Raw genomic sequence first — 15,965 nt, forward strand, 5'->3', positions numbered from 1 at the left:
CTCTCTCTCTCTCTCTCTCTCTCTCTCTCTCTCTCTCTCTCTCTCAAGGAGACAGAAGGAGCAGAAATGGTGGAGAGCTGCTCAAAGCTCTTACTTGAAGAGGGGCGAAACCTTGGCTGCTTGGCTGCTTGACTGGCTGGCTGGGTGCCTGGCTGGCTGACTGACTAGCTGTCCAGCTAACTGGGTGGCTGGCTGACTGACTGATTTACTGGCTGACTGACTGGCTGGCTGGACGGTACCTGGATGGTTAACTAGCTGACTATCTGACCAGCTGACAAGCTGACTGACTGACTGCTAGACTGGCTGGCTGATTGGCTAACTGGCCGTTGCCTGTTTGGCTGGCTAACTGACTATCCGACCAGCTGACAAGCTGATTGACTGACTAGCTGGCTTGCTAGGCAGGTGACTGGCTGACTGACTGACTAGCTGGCCTGCTAGGCAGGTGACTGGCTGATTGACTGACTAGCTGGCCTGCTAGGCAGGTGACTGGCTGACTGACTGACTAGCTGGCCTGCTAGGCAGGTGACTGGCTGACTGACTGACTAGCTGGCCTGCTAGGCAGCTGACTGGCTGACTGACTGACTAGCTGGCCTGCTAGACAGGTGACTGGCTGACTGACTGACTAGCTGGCCTGCTAGGCAGGTGACTGGCTGACTGACTGACTAGCTGGCCTGCTAGACAGGTGACTGGCTGACTGACTGACTGACTAGCTGGCCTGCTAGGCAGGTGACTGGCTGACTGACTGACTAGCTGGCCTGCTAGACAGGTGACTGGCTGACTGACTGACTAGCTGGCTGGGTGCCTGACTGACTGGTTGGCTGGCTAACCATCCGACTAGCAAACTGGCAGTCTGGTTGGCTGATTAGGTGACTGACTGGCTGCTGACTGGCTGCTGAAGGCATGGCTGGCCTGACCCAGACTGCTCTGCCTGCTTTCCACTCACACAAAGCTGATACTGTCATAATGACCAAGCTGCCACCAGACAGTTGAACGCTGGGATCAAAAAGTGAGTTGACTGTATCTATGAGGAAAACAGAGGGTGTAGAATGCGCATACCTCCGTCTACCCTCCACTCCACCCCTGCTCTCCTCGTGACCTCTGACTCAGGGTCAGAGGTCACGGAAATGATCCAGGATACACAGGAAACAACACCAGCACAGGATACACAGGAAACACCACCAGCACAGGATACACAGGGAAACACCACCAGCACAGGATACACAGGAAACAACATCAGCACAGGATACACAGGAAACACCACCAGCACAGGATACACAGGAAACACCACCAGACCAGGATACACAGGAAACACCATGAGAGAGAGAGGGAGAGAGGGAGCGAGAGAGAGAGAGAGAGAGAGAGAGAGGGAGAGAGGGAGGGAGGGAGGGAGGGAGGGAGGGAGAGAATGGGAGGGAGAGAGAGAGAGAGGGAGAAAGAGAGAGGGAGAAAGAGGGAGAAAGGGGAGAGAGGGAGAAAGAGAGAGGGAGAAAGAGAGAGAGGGAGCGAGGGGAGGGAGAGAGAGAGAGGGAGAGAGCGGTAACTGCCCTTGGTTAGCGCGGAGCAAACTTCGAATCAGGCCTCCGACTTGCTCTTGTTTAGCTCGTAGTCCCTCTCTCTGGAGATGACGCTGATTGTGAATCCTTTGTGTCGTCAGGGTTTGGCGGGAAGGAGAGGGGTGTTCGGGGGTGTAGGTGTTTGAAACCGGAAAAAGACAATACAATTAAATGATTAGCGCTCGGCGGGGCTACCAACAATTAAAACTATTTATAGAAATTAAAATGGCATTATGTCACAGCGGAAAGCTGATGATACCCGTGTCGTCTTCTTTAAAAGCAATTTTCATAATTCCAATAATTGAAATTACGGCATATTCATTCATTTGCTGGGTGAGGAGGGCTAAGAGAGGCCACTAATGAAATGCAATCATTAGCATCCAAACAAAGTAATTGGCTAGTCCTTTATCCTCCCCCGATAGGTGATAAGGCACAATCACCCCCCGTCACCCCCCTCCATCAAACTGCAGAAACAAGTAATTAAAGCGCAGACAAAGATGAGACCAGCGCAGCTCCTGTGCTGTGCACCTCTGAAAACAGCTCTGATTGCCTTGATTAGAGACCTTACTGTACCCTTTGATTTTGTTTATGGATACTCTCACGCTCCCCGAGAGGAGAATGAGGGGGGGGGGGGGGAAGGGGGGTTGTTGTGTGTGTGGGGGGGGGGGAGGGGGGGGGCGGATAACGAAAAATGTAACGCAGGATGTGAAATTATTTACATTTTCCCAGACATTCTAAGGAAGGGGTGGGGGGAGGGGGGGTCTGTGGGGAATCATAATTGATTACAGTCTCTGTGTACCATCAGTTCTATCTGACAAGGTAACCAGCAGCTGAAGTGAATTGTACTCTATGCAGTCCATGTCCTTTAAAAAAGCCACCATTTACCAAGCACAAAATATATGATATACTGTTTAAATACAAATACAGAAATCCTTATTTAGAGTCTCCACAGGCTCACGCCCAAGTTCTCCATAAGGTCTCTCAAGACTTGTAACTTGTGACAATTACAAATCTCCTCCCGGGTGAAGAGGTAGAAGGAGAAAGGAGGGAGGAGGAGAGACGAGGGGAAAGGTTATAAAGGTTAGGAGGAGAAGGAGGGAAAGATGGCCGCATGGAGAGTCTTGAGAAAAAGAGCCCTTGTTGTTTTTCTCCAGTGGCTTTTTCCTCCTTCTCCCTCTCTCTTTCTCCCTCTTTCTGCTTCTCTATTTCTGCTTCTCTCTTTCTCCCCTCTCTTTCTCCCTCTCTTTCTCCCTCTCTTTCTCCCTCTTTCTGCTTCTCTCTTTCTGCTTCTCTCTTTCTCCCTCTCTTTCTCCCTCTCTATTTCTGCTTCTCTCTTTCTCCCTCTTTCTGCTTCTCTCTTTCTCCCTCTCTTTCTCTCTCTCCTCCTTCTAGAAGGTTGGCCCTGAGATGAGCTTGCCCCCCCCCCTCCCTGCCTGTCACCCCCCCCCCCCCCCCCCCGATCTAGAGAGCTTCATTAGAACCCCCCTGAGGGGAGTCAAGAACATAATGCAAGGGGCCACCCTCTTAAAGAAGAACCCGCCGGAACCTTTTCTACTTTCTCCTGTCCCCTCATTAACACCCTGCGTCCTGCTCACCTTCTTCCCTCCCCCCTCCCCTCCCCCCTCTCCTCCTCCCTCCTTCACTCCGCTCATCTTCAGCTTGGTCCCTCTCAAGGTGCCTTGGCTGTCCCTTCCTCTGCCGTGCGGGAGCCCGTTGTGCTGGAGGTGTGGCACGTTGCCCCTTTCTCTCCTCTCCTCTCCCTTCCACCTTTCGCTCCTCTGATGAGGCTGGCCGGGACAAAAGAACCAGGATGCAGAGCGAAAAGCACATCCTCACACATGTCTGGCCCTCTGCCTCTCCATCTCCTCTGTAACCTGCCAGCCTAAAGTTCCTCCATCATCAAGACCAGTTTCTCTGCTGGCCGTGGGCCTTTCCTCACGGCGCCCCGTGTTTCTCCTTCCTCACGGCGCCCCGTGTTTCTCCTGCCTCACGGCGCCCCGTGTTTCTCCTTCCTCACGGCGCCCCGTGTTTCTCCTGCCTCACGGCGCCCCGTGTTTCTCCTTCCTCACGGCGCCCCGTGTTTCTCCTTCCTCACGGCGCCCCGTGTTTCTCCTGCCTCACGGCGCCCCGTGTTTCTCCTTCCTCACGGCGCCCCGTGTTTCTCCTGCCTCACGGCGCCCCGTGTTTCTCCTTCCTCACGGCGCCCCGTGTTTCTCATTCCTCGCGGCAAATGGGAAAACTGTCCTTGGCTTTTCTTCTGTCGACAGAATCAATTCTCTTTTGTGCACACTGGATCTGACCCTGTTAAGTGTGTCTTCTGGTTGATGCAGAGGGGTCGTGTTCAGTGTGCCGATGGTCACAGGAAATTACCTGGCACGCACACATACACACACACACACGTGAACACGCACACACCTCAGACCGTGTGTCCCCACGAGGCTGACTGGGATTGTGGGACAGGATTTGAGACCCTGGAACGTTCTGGATCTCACAGGTTCGCACGAACGTTCCAAGCTGCCAGGGACTTTGAAGGAAAAAAAGACGATAAAAAACAAAGATAGAGGAAGTTGAAAGCGTCTCGTGTCTGAAAACTTGTGTGACAATGTGATCGCGCTGGGACCGCAGCCTGGTAACAGCCGTACGTGGGACAGAACGATTGGACTGGGTTCTCCTTCTACCATGAGCCTTTCATTCCTCACAACCACTATCTCAATACTCTTTAATTGCACATGATTTTCACTTGTTGGTATCTCACACCTGATACAAAAAAAGACACAGAAAGTCTTGAAAAGGCAAAATGAGAAAAGATGGATGAGAAAAGAAGGAAGAATGTGTTTGATTAGCTGAAGTTTGCTGTTGGCGACGTATCGTCTGAGAGTGGAGGCCATTGTGTTCGTCGAGCCCGTGCGAACCTTACAGAGAACGGAAAGAGGGAAAAAAGAGAAGAGGGAAACATGCACACTGACATTTCTTAATCAAATACGGCAATCAGGAGACTAACCAACAGTATGCCATTTACAATCCATCTTAATTCATAATCAAAAACTGTAAAAAATGAGGGAGAAATGGAGAGAAAGAGTGGGGGGGTGTTAGAGGGGAGAGAGAGAGAGAGAGAGAAATAAAGAGAGAGAGGGAAATTGAAGAGGGGCAGAAATGCAGGTCATTACATTTCTTTTACTGCCCCAATGAGAGCAATGTAGAATTAATCAGTGGCCATTAGGCTGTATTTACTCACCACAGCAGGGGCTTGGATCTCTCTCCTTCTCTCTCTCTTCTTCTCTCTCTCTTCTTCTCTCTCTCTCTTTCTCTCTCTTTCCCATCTCTCACGCTCCTTCTCTCTCTCCTCCTATCTCTCTCCTTCTATCTCTCTTTCCCTGTCTCTCACTCTCCTCTCTCTCTCTCCTTCTTTCTCCCTCCTTCTCTCATCTCTCCTTCTCTCTCTCCACTCTCTCTCTCTTCGTCTCTCCTATCTCTCCTCTCTCTTTCTCTCTCTCCCTCCTCTCTCCTTCTCTCTCTGTCTCCTCTCTCTCCTTCTCTCTCTTTCTCTCTCCTCTCCCTCTCTTTCTCCTGTTCTCTCTCTCCTTCTCTCTCTCTTTCTATCTCTCCCTCCTCTCTCCTTCTCTGTCTGTCTCCTCTCTCTCCTTCTCTCTCTTTCTCTTTCTCTCGCCTCTCCCTCTCTTTCTCTCCTTTTCTCTCTCTCCTTCTCTCTCCTGTTACCAAGGTGCAGGATTCAGCCCTGATCTGAACCCTTTTCCTTTCACCTCTTTGTAATGGAAGATAGAAAAGAGGCCGGAAAGATTGTGTGGTGTGTGTGTGTGTGTATGCATGTGTGTCAGAGTGTGTCCATGCCATAAGAGTAAGTCCTGTGTGTGTGTGAGGTGTGTGTGCGTACCTGTTTGTGTCCTTGTGTGTGTGTGTGCCCATGTGTGTGATGTGTGTATGCATACCTGTTTGTGTCCCTTTATGTGCGCATGTGTGTGCGTGAGTCCCGGGAAGGTAAAAGAGGGTACATGTCCACCCCGCTGACTCCACAGTTCCGGCAGGTTCTGTCACCTAAATCAGAGTGTGTAAATGTGAGGGTACGCTCTCTTGTGCCCACTGTTGACTCAGTACTCAGGCCAGAGGATGAGACTCAACTCTCTGCTAATGTACCTCAGCCATAACTCACCCCTTCAGCTCTGCTCCACCAGCTGCCTCTCATTCTGCAGCCCAGGGAGGCAGGGAGGGAGGGGGAGGTCAGGGGGAGAGAGAGTGTGGAGGGGAAAGGGGGAGAGAGGAGAAGGAGAGAGAGGGCCAAAGGGGGGAGGGGAGGGGGAAAGAAAGTGAGGGAGGGGGGGGGAAAGAGAGGGAGGGGGAGAGAGAGGACGGGAGGGGGAGAAAGAGGGTGTTAGGGAAGGAAGGAAAGATGGAAGGCGGGAGGAAGGGAGATACGGGGGGAGAGAGAGGGAGAGAAGCAGAGGGCAGACGAGGATGGAGGAGGGGAGGAGTCCACTCAACCTGAGGGTGTGATTTATGGAGCATGTGATTGGCTGGTATTCCTCCAGGTGAGTCGGCTGTTCAAAGGGCCTGGCCCCCAGCTGCCATTACAGCACAGCCTTCTTTAAACAACTGATAGCAGCACAAAGGACCAGGGAATACTTTCTGTGAGCGATACGAGCAAATAGTTGATGATGTTTACCCAAGATTACAAGGTCTCACCGCCAAAGGAGTCTGTCCTGGTGAGAGAGAAAAAGACTGAGAAGAGAATGGGAAAAAAGAACAAAAGATGGGCCGATGAGAACTCTGGTCGTTTGGTCACTTTGTTGTTTGGTTGTTTGTCGGGTGTGCCAGAAGACTGCAGGAATGTTGTGTTTAGAAGTGGTCAATCATTTGCGTGGTCTGGGACCATAGCTAGCTGGAGCCATGACCAACAACACTCAGGACCTGGTTAGACTTCAGTTACAACGACAGTTCCACAGTTCCAGTACATCACCTTTTTTGAGTTGTTTTTTTGGTCTTGCATTACAACAAGTAATAAGGACACAATCAGAAGGGAATACATAGATAATGTAATGAGCACTGACTGTAGTTATTAAGTATTATGTAACAAATTAACAATCAATTTTATTTTGTGTTCACATACAAATATTTAATGTATTATGTTTACAATGTAGATGCTTTCTGAAGTGCTGTTACATAGTCACAAAATAATCTGTTCCAGTGTGTGTGTAGTGTGTGTAGTGTAGGGGTGTTTGTGTGTCGTGTGTGTAGTGTTGTCTGTGTGCAGTGTGTGTCGTGTGTGTGCTGTGTGTATGGTTGTGGTCTTTGTGTGTGGTGTGTGCGGTGGTGTCTGTCTGTACTGTGCATACTGTAGTGTGTTTAGTGTCGTGTGTAGTGGTGACAGGTGCAATGTGTGTAGTATGGTAGCACATGTAGAGCAGCAGTGCGTGTGTGTGTGTGTGTGTTCCCGCCGTGCAGTCCTCACTGTCGTCCATCCACCCACAGCCCTCTCCACACTGGGAGCATTTGGAGAGTTCTGGGCCAGCAAGCACACGTGTAGAAGCATGCTGTGGTGATGTGGAGAGGTCGAGAGACTTGCCAATTAAATCTCACAAAGGTTACAAGAACCCTCGGCAGGCGAAGTGGACTGTCAACACTTGAAGCGTGGAGCATGTCTGATGCACAGTCCTCTCCATCACCTTCCACACTGCCTCCTGCCTTCAAGACCAACAAGCCCTTCATGAGGAGGACGGGGTAACGTAAAAAGGATTCATGAATTGACTGTCATTGACAGTTATTCAATGACTGTCAATGACAGTTATTCATACTGAATAGAAGATTCCAGTATGGCTGTTGTGGTGTAAAAGAACAGGGAAGGGGGGTGAGGAAGTACCTGAGTGTGTGAGAGGGTGTCAGGGTGTGTGTGTATGTCAGGGGTGTGTGTGTCAGGGGTGTATGTGTGTGTCAGGGTGTGTTGGAGTGTGTCAGGGTGTGTGTGTGTGTCAGGGGTGTGTGTGTGTGGGTCGGGGTGTGTGTGTGTGTGTGTCAGGGTGTGTTGGGGTGTGTCAGGGTGTGTGTGTGTGTGTCAGGGGTGTGTGTGTGTGTGTGTCAGGGTGTGTGTGTCAGGGTGTGTTGGGGTGTGTTGGGGTGTGTCAGGGTGTGTTGGGTTGAGGTGTGCCTCCTGACTACATCAGAGACAGAGATATAGAGAGAAAGAGAGAGAGAGAGAGAGAGAGAGAGAGAGAGAGAGAGAGAGAGAGAGAGAGAGAGAGAGGAGAGAGAGAGAGAGAGAGAGAGAGAGAGAAACAGTCAAACAGGGATGAGCTGCCATTCAGCTGATGGATCCCCACAGAACTGCAGCTGATTCCAGCAGGAACGTGTAATTTTCTCATTTCCTCCACAAGCGCTCGGCCCTAGACCAATTAGCAGGGGGCGCTGACCTCGCCTGCCTGTCGCCGATGCGCCTCGTGGCGGGCGCCAATCAGACACTCGCTCCGTTTCCCCACCATCAAATCAAAGCTGCCATCCATAATTCATCCACCTGAGAGCGGAATGGGGGGGGTTCATTATAAGCTCTCTCCAGTACTGAGAGTATGATTATAGATTAATTTGTACGCTTAGACTTTACTTCATAACAACTGGATGGGTTCTCTCTCTCTCTCTCTCTCTCTCTCTCTCTCTCTCCTCTCTCTCTCTCTCTCTCTCTCTCTCTCTCTCTCTCTCTCTCTCGCTCTCTCTCTCTCGCTCTCTCTCTCTATCTATCTAGCTCTCTCTCTATCTGTTTCTTTCTCTTTCATTCTTTCTCCATCTATAAATATGTTTCTCTCTCTCCAAAAAGTTATAGTGACACAGCATAATTGGTTTGGGTTTTGTAGTGAGTTGGGACTGTTATTTGCACCTTTTTAACAGAGGTCTTACACTGGAGTTACCCTTGTGAATGAATCATCCTGCCTTGGTTAAATGCCATTGAAAGAGGCCCTGACCCTTTAGACATGCTGTGAAGGAAATAAAAGTTTGAAATACTGATTGTTGCATATTAAAGTTGGATTAGAATGGTCTTGAATTGTCTGTGTCCCCTGTACTTACTGTAAGTCACTCTGGATAAGAGCGTCTGCTAAATGACTAAATGTAGTGCTGGTGTCTACTGGATCTGTACGGCATTTGTCTTTGTGTTATTATGTTGCTGTCGTACTGTGTTAAACTCTCAATGCTAAACTCCCAATGATCAATAAACTGTCCATGTTCAATAAATAATCATAATTTGATGTTACAAGCAAAAATGAACTTCCCATTTCATTCGTTTTTCTCGATTGGTTACACACATTTTCTGAAAGCATACCTCATACTCTCAGAACTAAACAACTGAAAAGCGTGGGTGGGCAGTGAACCAGTTACGAACCAGTGCAGCCCGGTGGAAACTTACCTTGTCCTAAATGACAACGTACCTGAGCTTGCTCTGGGCCGTCTATCTGATCTGGTGGAATGAGTGTGTTGTGTAGGGTGTCCAGGAATGTGATCAGATGGGCAGTGTCGTAGGGGTCAAGGGTAGCATGGTGATGGATGACGCCGTTGTGGGTAATCGCTGCACACATTGTGATGTTCCTCCGCGCTGGCTGGGACTTCAACAATGGCCACGCTGGCCGATGATATTCCCTTCCCCTGCATCGTCTTTTTGTGAGGTTGAATCCAACCTCATCAATGAAGATGAACTGGTGCTCCACTGCAGCCACGTCTAGGTCAAGGACTGTCTAAAACACACATGACAATATCAGAAATAGACATGGAGTGGTCACTATTGTGAAGCACAATCATTATATTTACAATACTGAAATATGTATAATTTATACAGTGTTGAGAGTATGCAGGAATTGTGGGATTGTAAATACAATCCTATAGGCTATAAGACTCACTTGCACATAGTTATATCGCAATTCTTTGACTCTTTCTGAATTGCATTCAAATGGCACCCTGTAGACCTGCTTCATCCTTAGATTATTTCTGCGCAAGACACGGTCCAGTGTTGATAAGCTAACCCTATCAATATTTTCAAATATCTCTGTTTTCTATTATTTTGCTTTGTATTTGGTGTAAAGTTATGGCATTGTCTTCTAGGACCATGTTTATGATTGCAGTTTCTTGTTCAGGAGACAGAAGACGTTCCCGACCACCTTGCGTTGGTAATCTTTCAGTTCTGCCAAACAAATAGTAAAATACGGTAAATACTGTGTAGGAATACAAAGTAGGAATACATTTCCCAAATACTTTACTTTTTACAGTCTTACAGAACAGCCCACAGGCAATACTGTACTACTGTACTCATTGAGTACTGTATTGATATGCAGTACTGCAATTTTCTAGTGAGATCTTACCTATTCTCATTTCGGAAAGTCCTGATGATGGATGTCGCAGGAAACCTGCTCAGATTTGGATGTACTCGTAGCACAGCCTCCCTTATTGTTAGCCCATTGTTGACCACATGGTCAACCAAAGTGGCTTGGATCTCATCGGAGATTACGGTCCTTTTGGGCCTTCCTCGTCCTCGTCCTCGTCCTCGTCCTCCTCTCCTCCTCCTCCTCCTCCTCCTCCTCCTCCTCCTCCTCCTCCTCTCACTCTCACTCCTCTGGCTCTGCCTCTATTTCCAATGTTGGCATCCATTGCTCCAAAACAGAGGAGCTCACCTGTTGACCTTTTATGCTAAGCTCTGATTGCTAATTGTAAAACTGTGTGACAGGTGTTTGCCCATGCGATGAGTCAGTGTGCATATTTGAATGGCAGTGTGTTCCTTGTGAAAACAAGAGATTTTCTTCATGAAAAATGTGCTAAATGCAGAGAATTGTGGTGTAGTGTTTTGAAAAGAGTGTGTTTTTGAACTGCAATTTGAGTGTAAAGTAGGAATTGTGCTTGTAGTTTAGCAGAATTGGTTCAGGGGTAGGTGCATGAGTTACATGTTGTGGTCATTGTGTCTCAAGTACCAGTATTTGTGGGTAAACTATTGAGAAAAACTGTAATAAAGTGAACCATATCTCCCACAAATGTCCATAACACATGCTTCTCTTCTGCTGCGGTTGTATCAATAACACACTGCTGACCACAAGGATCGTTTACAGAGCAGTACCGTATATCACCATCAGGGGGTGGGGTCACACCAAAGTGTTCCCACCCACAACCTAAGCTATCCATGCAACAAGCCTGTGGTTCTCACTCGTTTTGAAAACGATGGCACCATCCACTGTCACAAACCTTGACAGAACTAAGCTGAACCCAGCGGATGCAAAAACAAATCCATGAAGTCCCTTTATTGAGCGTTCCATGGTGTGTAATGGCCGCTCCTGGCAAGAACATTGATTTGTGTTCAGGCAGCCTGTGGGCCTTTTGATGTACAGCCCTGTATTGTGAACAGGAGTGTATGTACATGTGCATGTAAGGGTGTGTGTGGGAGAGAGGAAAGAGGTCGCAGGGGGCGGGGGGGAGGAATAAAGAGAGAGAGAGACAGAGATAGAGAGAGAGAGAGAGGAGAGAGAGAGAGAGAGAGAGAGAGAGAGAGAGAGAGAGAGAGAGAGAGAGAGAGGCTGGGGGGGTGTAAGAGAGGCCAAAGGAGGGAGAGAGGGAGAGGGTTGTGTGTCAGGAGAGTAGGAGCGTGTCTGTGTGTCTGTGCATTTGTGAGTCTGTACACAGGAGTGTGCATGTGTGTGTGCACGTGTGTCTGTGTGTGCGTGTCTGTGTGTGCGTGTCTGTGCATGTGTCTGTGTGCATATGAGTGTGTGTGGATGCATATGTGTGCGTGTGTGTGTGTGTGCGTGTGTGCGTGTGTGTGTGTGTGTGTGTGTGTGTGTGGAGTATGCACATGTCTCTCTTGGTCTGTGCACCCTACCAGGCAGCTCTTGGTCTCCTCCTTTCAGAGCTCAGCAACCTTCCATTCTGTGTGAGTAATCAGAGCTGTGGCTCCAGCCAAGCCTCTCGTCGTTCAGATGCTCAAGAGCTGCTTTAATTAACCATCATACCACAGATGGGATCGATTTTTACCCTGCCCACCCCCCCTCCCTCATCTCTCCCTCTTTCTCTCTCTTTTTCTCTCCGCTCACTTACTCTTTCTTATTCTCTCTCTCTCTCTCGCTCTCTCTCTCTCTCTCTCTCTCTCTTTGTCTCTTTCTCTCTCCTTCTCCCCCCTCCCTACCTCTCTCCCCCCCACTCTCCTTCTCCTTCTCCTTCTCTCTCTCTCTCTCTCTCTCTCTCTCTCTCTCTCTCTCTCTCTCTCTCTCTCTCTCTTTGTCTCTTTCTCTCTCCTTCTCCCCCCTCCCTAACCTCTCTCCCCCACTCTCTCTCCTTCTCCTTCTCTCTCTCTCTCTCTCTCTCTCTCTCTCTCTCTCTCTCTCTCTGTCTCTCTCTCTCGCAGTCTCCCTCTCAGCAGCATCTTTCCCTGCACCCCTCTCTCCCATACACAAGCCCCATAATTGCACTGGAACAGTGCAGGCAGTCCTAGCCAGACGCCAGGCCCATCCTCTCCTCTGTTCTTCTCCTCAGCCTCTGGCCTCACCCTGCTCAATACCTTATTAGTGTTAGGATCTGTGGAGAGCCATTCGGATTAACCAAAGAGATGTGAGATTGATTTCTGCCCCTGCAGATGAAATTGACGTTTTTGTCTGTGTATTGTGAGTGAGAGAGTGTGTGTGTGTGTGTGTGTCTGTTTGTAAGGGGAAGTGAATCTGATTTGACTGAAAGAAGGGACAGCAGTGATGCATATGTGTGCACATGCATGCCCTACATGCTTGTGTGTGTGTGTGTCTATGTTCTGGGAGTGCTTGTATATACAAGGGGTTTTTGACATGAGGGTTTACTAATTATCCATCTGAAGGCCCTCTCAAGCCTCTGCCTCTCTCAAAACAAATGAACCCTTTTTATGTGCACGTATGTTCACAAGCAGAAGCACTCTCTGGTCTGTGCTGCGGCAGGGCGGCAGGGCGGCAGGGCGGCAGGGCGGCAGGGCGGCAGGGCGGCAGGGCGGCAGGGCGGCGCTGTGCCCAAACAACCCTCCAGTGATTATTCATGGAGCTTTTCACGGCTCCGGCACGACTAGATGTCAACGAGTTTCCCCAGCCTCTGACAGAGATTACCAGCTCCTTTCAGAGGTAGGTGAATCTGTTAGGGAGCAGGGGTGATGGATGAGGGGAGGGGGGTCAGTTTCTCGATCTCACCCTTTTTCTTTCTTCCCCCTCTCTCCCTCACCCCCCCTCTCTCCATTTCTCGTATTCCCCGTCTCTCTCTCTCTCTCTCTCTCTCTCTCTCTCTCTCTCTCTCTCTCTCTCTCTCTCCTTCAGTGCAGTTTCTCTAACTCCCTTCCTCCCGGTCCCTCCTTTGCTCCCTCTCCTCTGCCACTACCTCTCTTCTCCCTCTCTTGAGGATTGGGTAGTAATCACAGGCCTTGGCCCGCCCTGCACATCTTCAGTGGTGTCAGCTGGCCTCTGCTCTGTTTGCTAATAGTAGGGGGGTCAGGCCTCTCTCACAAAGAGCTGCGTTTGATCCGCAGGTAGAGGCCGCCCAGGGGGAGAAGCGACGCAATACGAACTGAATACAAACAGCATGACCTGCAAAAGGGGCCATTTATTTTTATGCAAGGTTTTTGTCTATAACCCTGAGTCATTCTGATATTGTATGTGTTGACATTACAGACTGCTTTTCTGCAGTTATAGGAATTACTCCTTTAGGGTTTTTGGGTACTGTAGCTAATTTGTAGAAGTAATCATTAGGAAATGTGTTGTCTTTGCAGGAAAAAGAAACTAAATCGTCTAATAGGAATTTATAAAATAAACAGAAACGCATAAATATTCTTAATGGTTTGCTGTCTGTTATTTATTATAAACCTGAATTTGAAACCAAAAAGCAGACCAATTATCAAAGTATAGTTAATAATGAATTCAGTTTTATTCATTTTCAGTAATGGGAGATGGACATTTAAAATACCCTCGTAAAACAACTACTGTTAAATATATTTATATACATGTGAATGGATAGTGTATAATGTTCATTCATATCACCAATCCAGCATCAGTGTAGACAACCTTTTGAGGTGCTAAAAGAAACTAAGATCTAAGTGCCTGGCGAGTGATGACAGGTGCATTAGCAATGTACAGCTGGCAGTGTGTGTGTCCCAGTGCGTGTCTTTATGTCTGTGTCTATAGGGGTGGCGTAGAGGTTGTTGAGAGGTTGTGTACATGTTGAGTTGAGGTTGTGTAGGGGTCGTGTTGAGGTTGTATAAGGGCTTTGTAGAAATTGTATAGAGGTTGCACAGGGGACATGTAGAGATTATGTCAAATTTATGTAGGAGATGTGTAGGTGTTGTGAAGGTGTTGTATAGGGTTGTATTGGGGTTGTTTGGGGGTTGTGTAGAGGTTGTGTAGGTGGTGTATAGGTGGTGTATAGGTTGTCTATGGATGTGCTGCATTGTATTGGTCCCCAGGGCCCAGCTGCTGATGTGGAGAAGACGAGCCAGACCTCATTGTGGTGTTATTTCCTCCTCTCCGTGCAGATGGAGTGTTTTTGTGGGAGCGAGGGCCACTGTGATTGCTCTTCTCCACTGGTGTCAGCCCAGGATAATGTCATGGCCGCCCCCCAGGAGCAAAACAGGATCAACACAATCCAATTTCTTTTTCTCAACCAAAATGGAATAATTTGACACAGGCAACCCCAGGCCACCAGGCAGGCAGGGGTATCCAGGAAGACTAAGCACGCTCAGAAAGGCCACCAGGCAGGCAGGGTATCCAGGAAGACTAAGCACGCTCAGAAAACAGCCATTATGAGGGAGATTGGGGAGAGAGGTGTGCCACCTCTCCCCCCTCACCAACACCAGTCACCACCCAGGTGAAATCTTAATGAACGCAGGACACCCCAGACAGGCAGGGAGGGGAGGGGGGGGGGGGCAATCTTCCAAAACTGAGAGAAAGAAATATAGAGGAAAAACACTGAAACGCATAAAAGACACACGCGCTCGGGGGTTACGTTCAGATGAACACACCAGCGGTCGGCCCCTGGGTGTCAGGAAACAGGAGCTGTCGCCTCCATACCTTCACAACATGCCCGCATTTCCATCCATAGTGGCTCCACACGCCAGCAGAGCTGGGGGTTTTACAGCGCCCGACTCTTTAGAGCTCTAATGACACTTCAGCCAAGTGTGCCGGCCGGCTGTCGTGTGAGCTGGGGAGGTTTACGGACTGAGAGCATCTTGTCTTGAGGGACGGAGGACTGAGAGCATCTTGTCTTGAGGGACGCCGAGGACTAAGAGTGATTGGAGTACTGGAGATGGTGACTCCATATTCTTGGGGTGTGGATATTTAAGATTGGCACCTCCCTCTCCCGCGCTGAGCTGACCACAGCGTAGCACACCCACTCCTTATTAGACACCAAACTGTGTGAGAGAGGGAGGGAGAGAGAAAGAAAAAGAGAGCAATAGAGAGAGTTAGAGAGAAAGACAGAGAGTGAAAGAGAGAGAGAGAGAAGAGAGAGAGAAAGGAGAAGGAGAGAGAAGAGAGAGAATCAGACTGCTCTCATCTTGATGTCTCAGTGTGAGAAGGTTGCAGTATGGTTGAGTGTATGGGGAGGTATACAGAATAGAACCACTCTGCCACTACTACAGCTACTGATATCCATCTGTACAATTTCAGATCATTTGCCGTTAGAGGATACACTTCTACAGTGCCCCCTCCACACCCTTAAAGGGTAGCAGTGTCCACACAAACCCTATGACCACCAAAACGAGCGACCATGTGAACATGTTTTTCTCATCGGTCTGTACTGGCGTGGTCTGGGTGGTTCGGGATGTGTGTGTGTGTGGGATGGGGGGGGGGGGGGTTATGCACAGCCATCATTCAGTCAGCCGGGTCTGAACCAGCCTGTCAAACAGTCAGCAGGGTCTGAACCAGCCTGCCAAACAGTCAGCAGGGTCTGAACTCTGAACTGAGTACAGGCACACAGCATACTTGTACAGTACATTATGTGTTGCAATGTGAGGGGCAGAGAGAGAGAGAGAGAGAGAGAGAGAGAGAGAGAGAGAGAGAGAGAGAGAGAGAGAGAGAGAGAGAGAGAGAGAGAGAGAGAGAGGTGAAGGAGATGGAGATGGAGAGACCTGTGAGAGAGTTGTCCAGCAGGGGGTACAGGGTAGGGGTAGGAGGAGGTTGGGTTGGGGGGTTGGGGGTGGGGGGCTAAGTGTCTCATCAGCATCCAGCTCAGGTGCAAGGCCCACGCTCTAACTATGCCCTGACTTGATTGTAATTGCCTGAATTCGGCTCCCGCTGCTCCAGCCTGGCAATATCACAGGCACATTAACTCCAGAGGCTGGAGACGGCTGCAGGGCTGGGGCCTGGGAGAGCAGCTGCCTGCCTGCCTGCCTGTCTGTCAGTCTACCTGTCTCTCTCTCTCTCTCTCTCTCTCTCTCTCTCTCTC

General features: G+C 49.3%; 1 protein-coding gene across 1 annotated transcript in view; it reads right to left on the bottom strand.

Annotated features, from left to right (window-relative positions):
- Positions 1-6,975: 6,975 nt before the first annotated feature.
- The window catches only part of slc25a21 (solute carrier family 25 member 21), a 128,341-nt gene continuing 119,351 nt past the window's right edge, over positions 6,976-15,965 (bottom strand). The window contains exon 12 of the transcript XR_010877399.1: positions 6,976-7,012. The gene's annotated coding sequence lies outside the window, so the exon portion shown is untranslated. The remainder of the gene's footprint in view (positions 7,013-15,965) is intronic.

This window comes from Osmerus mordax, chromosome 9, assembly GCF_038355195.1.
Source record: "Osmerus mordax isolate fOsmMor3 chromosome 9, fOsmMor3.pri, whole genome shotgun sequence".
Lineage (NCBI taxonomy): Eukaryota > Metazoa > Chordata > Actinopteri > Osmeriformes > Osmeridae > Osmerus > Osmerus mordax.